General features: G+C 43.3%; 1 protein-coding gene across 1 annotated transcript in view; it reads left to right on the plus strand.

Moving 5' to 3' along the window:
• bcas3 (BCAS3 microtubule associated cell migration factor) overlaps positions 1-13,659 on the plus strand; it is a 275,077-nt gene that overhangs the window by 106,188 nt on the left and 155,230 nt on the right. The gene's annotated exons all lie outside the window — the stretch shown is intronic.

Below are 13,659 nucleotides of genomic sequence, written 5' to 3' on the forward strand. Positions count from 1 at the left end.
TTTCATCCTCTCACTTCCTTTCCACCTCTTTTTCCCATTTTCTGTCTCCACTATTTGTATCTGCTCACTAACATCTCTGAGATTTATCGTTCGCTTACTTTTAAGACTTCAGGAAGTGTGCTAGCTTATACATGTGTGTGTGTGACGCTTCGGGGACTCCAGGGCAGGAATGGTTTAGCCACATGTAGAGATTTATGATGAGAGTGTGTGTGTGTGTGTGTGTGACTGAGAAAGATCAGGGTGAGTCAGGGTTTGATACGGGTGAGCGCTGATCAGGTTTTTGTGCCTTTATCTCTCTCTTTCTCTGTCTGTATGTGTGTTTCTGTGTGTTGTGTTAAATGCCCTCCAGCATTAGTGTTGTAATGCAAGTGCATGTGTGCCTGTGAATCCATGTGACTGTGTGTGTGTGTGTGCAGTGCCAGAGGGCAGTTAAGACTGAGCAGCTGCTCTTTATAGTGACTGAACGGACACCAATGTGTCGGGCATCTGCCACGCGTTCACCCTTCCGCCTACCCACTGGAGTGTGTGTGTGTGTGCTTGTGTGTGAAAGTGAGAGAAGTCATGTTGGTGTGTGTAATCATGTCATTTGCTTTCTCAGTGATTTCATAATTGTGTATAGCAATTATAGTATTGTAGAGAAATATAGATTTATGTATTTTTAATTGGGACTGAGAGGAAGGCATGATGGTTATGAATGTGGTTATCGAGTGTGTGTGTCTACCAGCTGCTGAGGCATGTTTCATGTTCATCTAAAGTGTGAAAGCAGTCACGCACACATGTACAGCACGCTCGCTCGTTACAGAGCAACGGTGTGTCCCAGTGTAAGAAGAGGGAGTCACGGTCGTCGTCTGTGCCACCCTTTCATTCCCATGACCTGAATCTGTGGCAGGCGCCCCTGCCTGGCTGCCCCTCATGCTCCAGGAGGAGGGGCCTGCCACATGATTTTTGAGATGTGAAGGGGAAGTAATGGAACAGCTGACCTTGCACACAAATGCAGGAGCCAACTTGTCTCATCTTTAAGGGCTCGTTTAAGCAAAGTGTGAACGCACCCTCAGTGCGTTATGCACCTGAAATGGAATAGACTCTGACCAGTAAACCACTTTTTTGTGTGGAGCTGGTCAGCTGTCATTTTTAGCCTTTCTGTTTTTTTCTATGTAGTTGATATAAAAAGCAAATTGATCTCTTATTCACTCCCAGTTTCTAGCTACTTATGAGCTACACAACCGTGTTTTATGTAACTGTCATACATTTAACAATGATGTATAACTTTCTTGTAGTCTTATATTGTCATGAAAAACACTTTAAGCATTAGCAAAACAAACAAAAAACTAGTGGACGTTAGCACAGACAGAACTCCAATTACTGCTAACACTATTAAGGGAGTGATGAAGGAGGTGGGTTGGGTACTTCTCTTGAACAACTTTTGCCAAATTTCTGACAGAACATCGGGTCTGAGAGCAAGGATTCAGGTGTATGCAAACACTGTAGTAGACAATGGATGGCTACATCCAGAAAGAGAAAAATACTAAAATGGCGCTGCTGGTTGCCGGTACCATATATCAGTACATAGGTAAGGTAATAGTGTTGGTAAAGTAGAGATGGTACAGGAGTACAGATCAGAGTCTTTGCAGCCGTTTGTTTTTATTTTCATTTCTACACTGAGCTACATGGACTACAGGATTGTTGGTTCAATGCCCAGGCCTGTCTTATGCCAACATTTTGTTAAGCAGGGCAGTAAACGAGTTGCTGTCATGCATGCCAGCCTGTCTCTTATTCAGTGTGTGAATTGGTGAGTGAGAAACATCTTAAAGTGCTATATAGGAGCTATTTTTTCCCTCCATCCAAAAACACTGGGGACAAACACAACACATTGTCATCAGGGCTGACGCATCTTTCTCTTTTCACCCTCTTTCCATCTGTTCCTGCCCTTCCTTCCAACTCTCTCCCTCTGTACTTTCCTCCCTCTCCTTCTGACACTAACCCTGTCTGACAGTGTCTCCATGCTGTCGCGCACTAATCCACCTCTGAGAGGTGTTAAAGCACTCACACACACACACACACACACACACAGCGTCATTCCAGATCCCGTAAGGTATCGATCTGCCGTCCCGCTCGCTCTAATGGGATTTTTTACACCTAAGCATCAGAAACACCTAATGCATTGCATTACATCTGATGTGGTCAAACACACACACATGCGCATGCGCACTTTTACACACGGATAATTACCACAGGCGGCTGAGCCTCTCTGGCAAGTGTGGTAAAAAATAAATAGAGGACAGAAGAGGAGAATGCACTCAGCAGCATATGCATCTGACTTCTTCAGCATCTGACTCATGTCACAGATGTTCAGACTGTCTCTGCATCACACACACTCCACTTCTGTGAGTGTGAAATGATGAATCTCTTCGTACAGCTTTTTAAAGGCTGACAAGCTCAAAGCTGTTTCTCTGGAACTGCAGTGTGTTGGGAAAAACAATTAATAAGAGAGAGAATTTAGTAACAGAAAATTATGAACCCCAAGGCATTCTGGGCTGTCATGGCTGCTTTATGTGTATTTATATATGCATGGGCATCAGTTTATACATATGTATATATACCGTCTATGGTTGTATGACAAAAAAAAAAATAAAAGTATTTGCCTTATCAGACATTTTTATGGTGGCTGTGCAGAAACAAAACACAGAACCCTAAAGTGTGTTGATGAACAAAAACAGGCCTTAAAAAAATAACTGCTCACTCAAAATGTTTAATATCTTTTACTTCAGGCCTGATCTCGCTGCTGCCTTTCAAAAGGCTTTTTCAAACTTTTATCTTCATTGCCTCTTTCCTTTCTTTTGTTTTTTCTTGGTGTCACCTCAGGGCTGACCAGGTGGAGGCCTACTGCAGGCTCATTTCCTCAGCAGGTGTGTGTGAGTGTGTGTGTGTCTGTGCAAGCATGCGTGCGCATATGGAAGCGCGTGTGTGACGGCACATTTACGTAGATGCTATCTGCTCACCTGCTTCTTCCGAGCCACAGAAGCAGCCATTGTGTATTGATGCTAGCCTGCTAAAGACCAACCCCCTCCAGGTGACAACAGGTGTTGTGTGTGTGTGTGTGTGTGTGTGTGTGTGGAGGAGGATAATATCAAGGAGGATATTGTTTGTGCCGTGGTGGGGGGAGTCGGAGTGAGAGGGGAAGAGGTTACAGCCTTTCTCTCCTCACCTGGAAATTATGTCCTGCCGCCATTTTACTGGAGTGTGTTTCCAATCACTGCTGGAACGTGAGAAATGTCCGCTTGGGAATTCCTCCCCAACTTCCTGTCTGTCTCTTGTTGTGTGTGGATGTGTGCATAAGCGTGTGTGTGTGAGTTAAAGAGAGAGAGTCAGTTTGATTGGAAATGTGGATTAAATGTGGCAGTAAAAAGCTTCCTTTACTCATTTTCTCTTCTTCTTATCTCTTTAATTTCTTCTTTCAGGAGGTTTCATGCCTGCTGTTTAAAGATATAGTCTTTGTTACAACCAGATTCTTTTAAAGACAAAATGAGTCTGTGCTTCTCCCTGCAACTTGAAAGCCATGAGTGACTTCATTGACACCATCAAATTTGCAGATTTTTGACAATATGTCTGTTTTGTGCTTCTACATCTACATCTAGAGTGCATAGTGATTCCCATATATTTTAGTTTAAATCCATAACTTTGACTTTATAAGATGTGTCTGAGTCCTCTCTGCGTCTAGCCATGATTGTGGTGTTTGGATAGAGGTGAAAGACACATTGGCTTGAGGGAAAAATGCCCAGAAACTATTTCAGCAAATTATCTTCTTCCTGGTAAAAACCAAAACTGCTAGTTTTTAACTTTCTCCTCAGCCCCCCCTCCCTATTTTTCTTAATCCATCTTGTTTCATTTGCACTTTCTGCCCAAATGTATTGCAGATGTGTTTACTGACTCACTATGTTTTTGAAGACAAGACAGAAAAATATGAAGGAGGCCTTGAAGCAAGGGTGCATCAGCAAAACAACCATCATGCAGAGAAAGAATAGATAGAGGGAAAGAGATTAAGAGGCTGAGACAGGGAAAGCACACATTTGTCTCTCTCCCAAGCACACACATTTAGGCATCGGCATGGCCTCGCTGATGTGCAGCAGTAGTGGCAGCACTAGCGCACGTTAGCATGTTCTGGCTGCAGAGCCTTGCATCTTTTGTTGAAGATCATGGCAGAGGGAAAGTGACAGCTTTCTTAGACAGAGCTGCTTCTCTTTGTTCTTTTCTTGCTGTTTCTCTAGTTTGCTGAGCATGTTTAGACACAGACTGTGTTTGTGTGTGTGTGTTGCCAAACCGAGCAGGTAGTCCAGTACATTTGATTGACTTGCCCGCTTGCCTTTTTTGTCAGTGCTGCAACTGTCACATGCTTTAGCTGTCCGCTGCCATATTTCCCCTCTTATCTGCGTCTTTCTCTCTTCCCCTGCTCCCATGTCTCTCCTTTCTTAACTTCATCCTTCATCCCTGTGAGTCTCTCCGTCACCGTTATCGGCAGCACAGGAAGCTGTTGTTTCCTCAGCGCTGTAAGTTAACATCCATCTATCTGATGACAAGAGGAAAGGCTCCAGATGTGAACAGTTCTCTGCATCCTTCTCTCACTCGCTCTATTTTTCTGCCTGTCTTTTCATTAGGTTTCTCCCTGCAGTCAGAGTTCAGTGTCTGACTGCGTGGTCTAGACATTAAGCTCGAACCAATTTCTGGCACCAGTGCTGGCCTGTTATTAAAGATTAGATCTGGCCCCGTCAGCTTGATTGATAACCTGGTTTTGGTATCCTCGGTTTGTGTCTGGGGGCTAAATATGGTTTTGGAAGCTGACGATCCTATCACTTCCTCAGTATTCTCAGCATGGATATTCACATTTGAAGCTTCCACCATGCTCGTTTTTTTGTCAGCACATACAGAACTGGAGCTCATTTCTGCAAGCTGCAGGGTAAAATGAAGCGCAGAATAATTTTACCTACCAGCATCCTGATGAGCGAGGATAAAATCTGAGGCTGGAAGCTTGATTTGTGTGTGTGTGTGTGTGTGGAGTGTTTCAGTGCCGAAGATTAAGTTAAAATGCAAGTGCGGTATTTGTTTGAGGCCGGAAATGTATTCAGAAGCATAACACGTACTGAGAGAGCTCACTGCACACTAAATGTGCACATCCAACATGTGTTTCTAATGAAAGCAGTGTATGTATGGGAGGGCTGGTCAGCCATACAGTATGAGGTCATCTGGTTGGTGTACGTTTACTGCGAGTATGTGTGCCTGTGTGTGCTCTGAATTACCATTTCACTGTACATACCTGTACAGTCCTACTGCTCCTTTAATGACACAGCAGAGGAGAGGGTGATAATTGCTGACACCTGTGATGTGTGTGTGTACAGACATACACACACAGTGATTTATAAGTGAGCATTTGAGCAAAATTCAAAATACAAGCCAGGCAGTTTTGACTGTCAGTCAATTAGATCGATCAGCGTTAGCATCTTGCTTTATTTTATGTGGTTTAAACCTTGTTTTTCTGGTACCAATCTGTACTAGTAGAGATGTCTTGGCTGTGGCTACATCTGTAGCTTACCACTGCCACTGTGTGAATGTGGTGTGAATGAATAATGCATCTCAATGTAAGCGCTTTGAGTGCCTGCCCAACAGAGCAGAAAAGCACAATATAAGACCAATGCATTATTATTATTATTATTATTATTATTATTATTATTATTATTATTATTATTATTATTATTATTATTATAGCAACTGTAGAAACAATGAAGCTTCTGGTGTAAAAGCTAAAGCCGTGTATGTGTGTGTGTTGTGATTTGGTTTAAGTTTGTTACGGCCAGCGGTTGTTTTGTTCTATCGTCAGTGTGAGCTGAACCACCAGGATGAAATTTTGGGTTAATGGGAACGTTTCAATGTCATGTGAGAATGTTATTGTGTTTTAGGAAGAACAACACATAACTAAAAGCTTGCCTGTCCATACTTTGTCATTTTCCATTTTCAAAATGAGCTTCTCCTTCCTATCCATGTGAATCAGTCGTAAACTGTGTGAAGGAATTCATTCATAGAAGTTACGCTGTGCATGTGTATGTTTTTGGCACTTATTGTCGACAGCAGCTCTTCCTTGTGTTGCTGACTCTATTAAAAGTCCTGCAGCCTTTCATCTAAAGGCTATCCTTTTAGACGTTCCACCTGGCTTTATGTGTTTGTCTGCTTGACTGTCTTCGCCAATGTGTGTGTGTGTGTGTGAGAGAGTGCGGGCATGCCGTCAGCTACTGCACTAACAAACATACTTAATACAATTATCCCTCGGCAGAGACAAGAAAGGGAGACAGGCGGCACCTCAGAAGGTATGCTGTCTGGTGCATGTGTGTATGTGTGTGTGCATGATGTGGATGTTGTCACTGGCAGCTAGTCTTGGCATTTCCACGCCTGGCTTCCACTGAGTGTAGCGTTTCCATCCTTCCCTCCAGTACACCCCCAATCCCTGTCTTCCTTTTCTTGTAATTGGGGCTTTCCTATATAATTAGTCCATCCTTGCCTCCACCACCCCCCCTTAAGGAGAGGCCTACTAGCATGGCACCTCGGCCCCAGTAACAAGCACCCTTTCCCCCCTACGGCACTGGCACTTCTCCCCTGTGGTGTGGGGAGTGGGAGGTTAGCTTAGCATCACAGCTAACCATGGCTGCAAAGCCTTTGAGCAGGCCCTGGCGCCGGCCAGCCACATCCCCACTGGTCAGTCTTGCACTAATCCAATAAATGAGATGTGCGGGAGGGCAAGTGTCACACACACTCACTCGCATACACACAAACTTCAGATACACACTTCGAGGTCCAAAGTTGTGACAAGCTGCTGCTAATTGTGTCCTGTCTGTCCCCGTCTTCTCTTCCTGAGGGCTCAGAGAAATTCCTCAACCAGTGGGTCGAATTCAAGTGTGTGTCTTTTGGAGGTGTGTGTGTGTGTGTGCACTCATCTGTTCTGCTCTGCTCTCTCTTTATCCTGCAACACTACAAGTGCATCAAACTAATGCATTATTTTTCAGTATTTCAAAATAAAACTATGCACTAGCTGTTACAGCTTTTCTTACTGATGACAAGGGCATGTCAGAATAAAGTTAGTTGAATTTTTAAAATTTTGAGAATTGCTATACTTGGAATCAGACTTTGGATTTCTGTAAAGCAGGGGTCTCAGACTCAACCTACCTGGGGGGGCCGCTGGGGGTATAGTCTGGATGAGGCTGGGCCACATTAAGTATTCCACAAAAAAGGGATTTCAAATATTCAAAAAAAAGTACAACTGGTCCAATCTTCTCAATCTTTATTAATATACTAAAATAAGGATGCAAATTATCGATTCATTCATTAATCGTTAGTTGAATTACTGATCGATTAACGATTAATTGATAAGCGGCGCTTTTCCTGGGCCTGAATTTCCCTGAGTTTCACTAAGATTAAAAGCTAAACATTGTTTACTAAATAAAAACGGCATGTCATATTCCTATACAGTGAGGGCAGCTACTGAGAACACGTGTTCTATTCAACAAGCATCCTGATTAAAAAGAAAGAAGGAAGTACTTCATGTGACCTGCGTATTCACAATGAGCACAAATGGAAATGCTGATTATCAAGCAGCAATCTCCTAGTTTGATGTATTTTGGGACTATATTCTGACGGAGCACTGCTACATGCACACAGAGATCACGCAGCACCTGAAAACAAACACTGTCAACATACCAGCATGGCTAGGCTGCTGATAACTTTCTAACAGACAGCGCGGTCTGTCCGCTGGTGGGAGTGCGCCCAAATGTGTGTGCGCACGCCTGTGTGTGTGTGTTGGGGCGGAACTCCTCTGTGCACAGTACAGAGAGCAGCGGAGAAATACGCGAGCATGTAGAGACAGAAACGACACGCCGAGCAGATATGAGGCCGCCACTCCTCAAAAGTATCCCAAACTAAATATCAATCCTCAGCAAATAAGTGTGTGTGAGAAAAATGTGCGGGTCACACTAACACTAAACTCTGATGTCAAGTGGGGGGCCACAAAATATCGGCTCGCGGGCCGCACTTTTGAGACCCCTGCTGTAAAGCATATGTCAGCCTAGGTGTGATGGAGTTTGGTGTGATCTATTACATTTACTAATCCCATGCCTCCTGGATTCATGCCAGTAACAGATATTGTATTGATATTGTACATGTTTGGGTTTTGTTGTCCTTGAATATCACTTTACTGGGATGCTTTTTTTACATTCCAATCAGACACACTGCACATGGATGTGAAGCAGTGTACTTAAGTACACCTTGTGTGTATCCTGTAGCAGTCAATAGTTATATTGATAGGAAAATAAGGAAATATGGGTCATTGTTTATTAACTTTCCAGCAATGTGTGATGTATGTTTTCCCTCATCATCCATTCATCCAGTGTTCCAACATTTCCTTTGTTTATACAAAGAGTCTGTTAGTGTTTGCTGACATTTACTTTGCCTTGCACCTGAAAGTGGGCAACCCTTTTAACAGAGATCAAAATAACCTTTAAAACCAAATGAAATGTACGTTTTTTTTTTGCTGAATCATCAAACAGTGTGTCCGTTCAGCCTCAGAGTAATGGCATGAACTGCCTGTTAACTGTTTTCAGTTAAGGCTTACTGTTGTTTTTCAGGTTAAACCTGACAAAACGTTCAAACAGCAACAGTTATCAAAAGCTGATGGCAAAATCATTTCCAACATATTTAAACCCTTAAAGTGGAAACCTTTGACCGAAGAATCAACATCCTCTTCACCGCAGGAACCAGCAGGCTTTATGGGAAATGTGGACTTAATTTACTGAAACACTGGCACCAACAATACCACTGACATGAGATCCTTTTTTATACTATAATTAAGCTGTTCACTATTGCTGCATTTATCACTGGAGTAGCACCTTTTTTTAAGCCATTGAAGACAAAGCCAATCTTAAATAGTCTGTGTGCTGTTTAGTCAGCCTGGACTATTGCCACATAATCATTGAGGAAATTGGACTTGTGCAAATGTGATCTGCTGTTTGAGAGGTGTTTGTGCGGCTGCATCGATGCATGAATAAAACGAACCCCAGCCCAAGAGGCTCTGAGCTCTGAGCTGTAATTGCATGTGAAAATGACAAAATGAGGTCACATAAAACACCAAATATTCAAGTCCTCAGCTTCTGCCACTTTTATTTCATTTTTATTCCAACTCGTTTCCAGTTTTTTTTCGTACTTTTATTAACACACACTAAATGAGGCATTTTTTTTAAAGAACAGCAGCTGCTTTGTGCGATGTCTGATAAACAAATATGACTTAATGAAGCAGTAAGAAGTTCAAGACTTTCTCTGCAAATCAGGAACACATGGTAGACACGCACGCACAGACACACCAATGTACCATTGCACTGATGACACACAAGCCAAAAACAATGTAGATTCTCAGGCTTTTTTGTCTTGTATGCAGACACAGCTCAGTGAATACACAAGCGCCTGGGGGAGTGGGAACTTCTCACTTAAGTTTTGCGTTCATTTTCTTCCCTACTCTTCATTCCTTTTGTCTGCAATTGTGCTTTTCTTTTCTGACACGTTACCGCACTGACGCAGGTATTGTCATCCCCAGCTGAGGCCTGCTGCCACCGTTTCTCGCACACTTATATCCGTACCCACAAGACACCATCTCACCACAGGAAAAGCCCTGAGCCAGAACAGGCAGGAAAACTCTGGAAAACCAGGATACAATTTGGCACTTATGGAGCCTAAACGATTTCCTCCTGGGCGTTGGGCTCTGTCCTACTGGGAAAAGCCAAAAGACCGGCAGAGAAAATTACATCCGGGAAAATGTTTATGCAGCACACTCAACTCCCTCAGTTTTTGCCCCGCAAATGAGTGATTATTCGTCTACTCTTAACCTCTAAGTAAGAGGGGAGGGGGGAGGGGGTGAGGGGGTGTGAGGTTGGGTGATGGAGAGAGGGAGATTCTTTCCGTCATTAGCCTTTGGAAGGGGCGGCTGCTGGCATAGCTTACCCTCTTTGTCACAATGTGAGCTTCCTATTTGGCAGTGCTGAAGGTATTTGAAGAGCTCTCTGCTAAATGTTCAACCTACTTCGTAAAGTAGCAATGGTTGCGCTGGGGAAGATTGGTATTTGGGGAAAGCATCCACGAAAACAAGGACACACACACACACATTCAGCCCACTCCTGTTAATCTGAGTGCACCCCCCCACTGTGTCAAGTCATATAGAAACATTTCGTTCTTTAACATAGTTGCAGTTACATTGTCTTCAGTGGCTCTGGAGGAACTTGGCCAAGTCTAAGACACCCGTGATACAAATGTTGGGCCTCTGTTAGAATTTAATTAACTTTAGCTGTATTGTTTAATGAGGCTCTAGCAATAACACATGGTTGAGCTGCATTATGGGATCTATGAGGATCTTAGCTATGGGTTTGCTCAAGCAAGGGGCTCTTTTGTCCAACATCGCATGTCTGGAGTTGACTCAATTTAACAAGTCACAGTGTAGGGTTTAACTTAATCTTTTTTCAGGCTTTGAATGCCTACATTGTAATATTGTAGCATTTCAAAGTAACAAAAGATTAACAAATACAACACTTATAGGAAGAGTTATCCAGGATCTTTCCCAATTCTACATCAACTTTTCACAGCTCACCAAGCTCAGCCCAGTGCTTTGAAGCATTTAGGCTTCCAAATACGTACAAAAAATAACAATGAAACACTGCAAGTATGTACTTAGTATGTAATTAAAATTGGAACCTGGTCCATGCTGGATTTTAGCAACCAACATTTTTATAGAAAAAAAAGGCCATAAGTCTGATATGTACATCATTTGTTAATGGAATTTTGATGAAGTATGCTACATGTGGAGCAGACAATAATGATGTATCTGTGGTATGTTATATAGTCAACAGACTAATATATCAGTCAGGCTGTAGTTAGAATCTGTGTATTAGAATGTAATACACACTTGACTAGGATACTACCATACAGCACTAGCTCACTTTCTTTCTCCCTTTGTTTTTGGGCAACCACCTCCTTCATAACCACCCTTTCCTTCTTTTTGCCATTTTATCCTCCTCCTGGCAGTCGCCATCTTCAGCAATGCTACATTTTCATCAACACAGTCTCTAAACAGTTCCAAATGAGATGACTGATTTCACTAACTCTTATTTAGTACTCTTTGCTATATAACAGCTTAGAGGGATTAGCACTGGCAGAACAACAAGCACAACTAATAGAGAGAAGAACTGGGCAAGAGGTTTCTGATTCACTTCAAACAGATTTAAATCCCACCGGCCTGCCAGTTCACTGGTAGCTATTTTCCATTCAAATGTCAAGACCGTTTCCAGCAGAATCCTTCTCTCAGTAAATAAAATGTCTTTTGTGCATGTTTCTGTCAGCCAAGGAGCTTCTTAAACATCAAAACAAACTTGTTCACAACAATGCAGCAGCAAGCCAGATGAAACCACGATGTGACATTCTTGATGCAGTAGTGTATAGAATAGACTGGTTGGAGGGGAGTGTTTTGAATTAGGAAACTAACAGTGGTTGTCTACACCTGCAGCAACATCTTGGGTGTCCACATTCAGCGGGATGCTGAGGGTCGGTCTGTCCAGTTTCTCGAGAACACAGCTATGTCAGTACATCCAACTTATTTGCATGGGCTTCTGTTAGGGCAGGATGCCTGTTAGTGTCCTTGTACACCCTGGTGTGATTATGTGATGTGATCTGTACTATACCAAACTGGCAATGTAAGTGCTGGTCAAAAAGTTGCATTTGTACTCACTCCAAAAATGACTCCCAACCCAGTTTGTTCTGCATACCCGCAAGAGGAATTAGGCTTTCTTACTGTAGCGGACGTCTATTTTAGTTATTGAAGACGAGAAAGGACAACCATTTTTACAACTTTCTTGTGCACTTCTGCAGATTCAAAATGTTTGATCAGCCAAAGAGACTATCAACCTTTAACTCTATTCACAACCCCCTCACCTCCACCCCCACCCAGCATGCAAGTTTGTGTTCTATATTAGCACATTTCTACTTGCTAGGCTAACACATCAGGGCTACACTAGCCATCAAGTGATAACCTTTGATTGCCCATGGCTAATTTAGAAATGAAGTGCATTACTTTGCATGCATAAAAACAAGTCCTACTTCTCCTACTCGATTATGTGGCAGTGTGAACACGGCAAAAGACAGCGCCATACCTCCCTCCTTCCCAGCCGACTCATCCACACTGTTAACTCATCCCAGGAGGCCTTAGGTGTTGGGTCACTTACTGTAAGGAGGAGGGCGAAAGCAGATGATGGATGGACGCACGGGAGGAAGGAGGGACAAAGGGCCAAGGGTGGGAGTTGTGGGAACTGGCAGGCATGACTCCGCTTTTGTTTTCTTTTAACAGCTCGTTCGCACATCACGTCTTTAGATGCAGGCAGAGGCAATTTGTCCTCTCCGTCCTCCCCTCTTCCTCCCTCGGCCTTTGAATCATTCTCCAGCTGGGCCCAGTTTTTGCTCATGCCGTGTCAGGGTGTCTGTTTGCATGGTTATGTCTACGTCTGTTCTGCGTGTGTGTTTGTGGTACACGCACACACACATGCAGCAGCCTCAGGACCTTGACCAATTCCCAGTGGAAAAGCGTGGCGTCTCTCTCCGTCAGGACATCTGGAAGTGGGCATTTCGCAGTCAGCAGCCGCTGCACTCTGACTTGATTATATTATCTTGTTGGGGCATGTGTGTGTGTGTGTGTATGTGTATGCAAACACACAAATCGCACATTGTAGATTCATATGCACACCTACTGGATGATAAACTAATAACTTTTGTGTATATGTGACTGTCAAGCTTTGTGAGTGCTGTATGTGTGTGGGTGGAGAAGGCCTCTTGAGCTGTGGATGTGTGTGTGTGCATGTGTGTGAAGGGGTCAAGTGGTGATTGCTGATGTTGTCTGCTTTAAACACATGTTTAGCCAGGGCCCACTCAAACGTTTGGCAACCATTAGACAACTTCCTCCCTATCTTCCGGAGTCAGCCCTCTATGGATTTGCGTGTGTGAGAGTGTGTGTGTGTGTGTAGATGTCTTTGCAGGTGTGGACACAAGCTGGAATGTGTTGAAAACAGATTTTTTGAGACATTTTTAACATGCAGTGATGCAAAATGTTTAACTTACTTGTACTCCAACTTGTACTACATGCACACACACACACACACACACACTCATACAGACACACAGTCATTATGAAGCTAAGTCCAGACATCTCTCTCAGAGCTTTGTTTTGCTACAGGATCAACACAACTGTGAACTTTACATGCAACTGTGGCTTCGGAACTTCTCACACACTCACAAACACACACAAACACGTACCCATGCACAGACACCTAAGGGCCTCTGCCGGTCATCAGGAAATGAAAAGATCATTTAGCTTAGAGGGAGATGAGAGGATTGAGAGGAAAAGAAGAAGGTGGAAGAAGAGGAGGGGATGTCTGTGGTTTGATGCACAGAGACGGTGTGATTCACAAAAAAGAATAACAACAAATCCTCGCTCGGAGCTTGGGTTTTTTCGTTCTGAGGATTTACACTTGTGCATACACACACTCTCAAAACGCGCACACTCAAGACAGTGTGACTTGGTCATAAGAAAAATATGGC

Source organism: Parambassis ranga, chromosome 13, assembly GCF_900634625.1.
Source record: "Parambassis ranga chromosome 13, fParRan2.1, whole genome shotgun sequence".
In the NCBI taxonomy this organism is placed as follows: domain Eukaryota; kingdom Metazoa; phylum Chordata; class Actinopteri; family Ambassidae; genus Parambassis; species Parambassis ranga.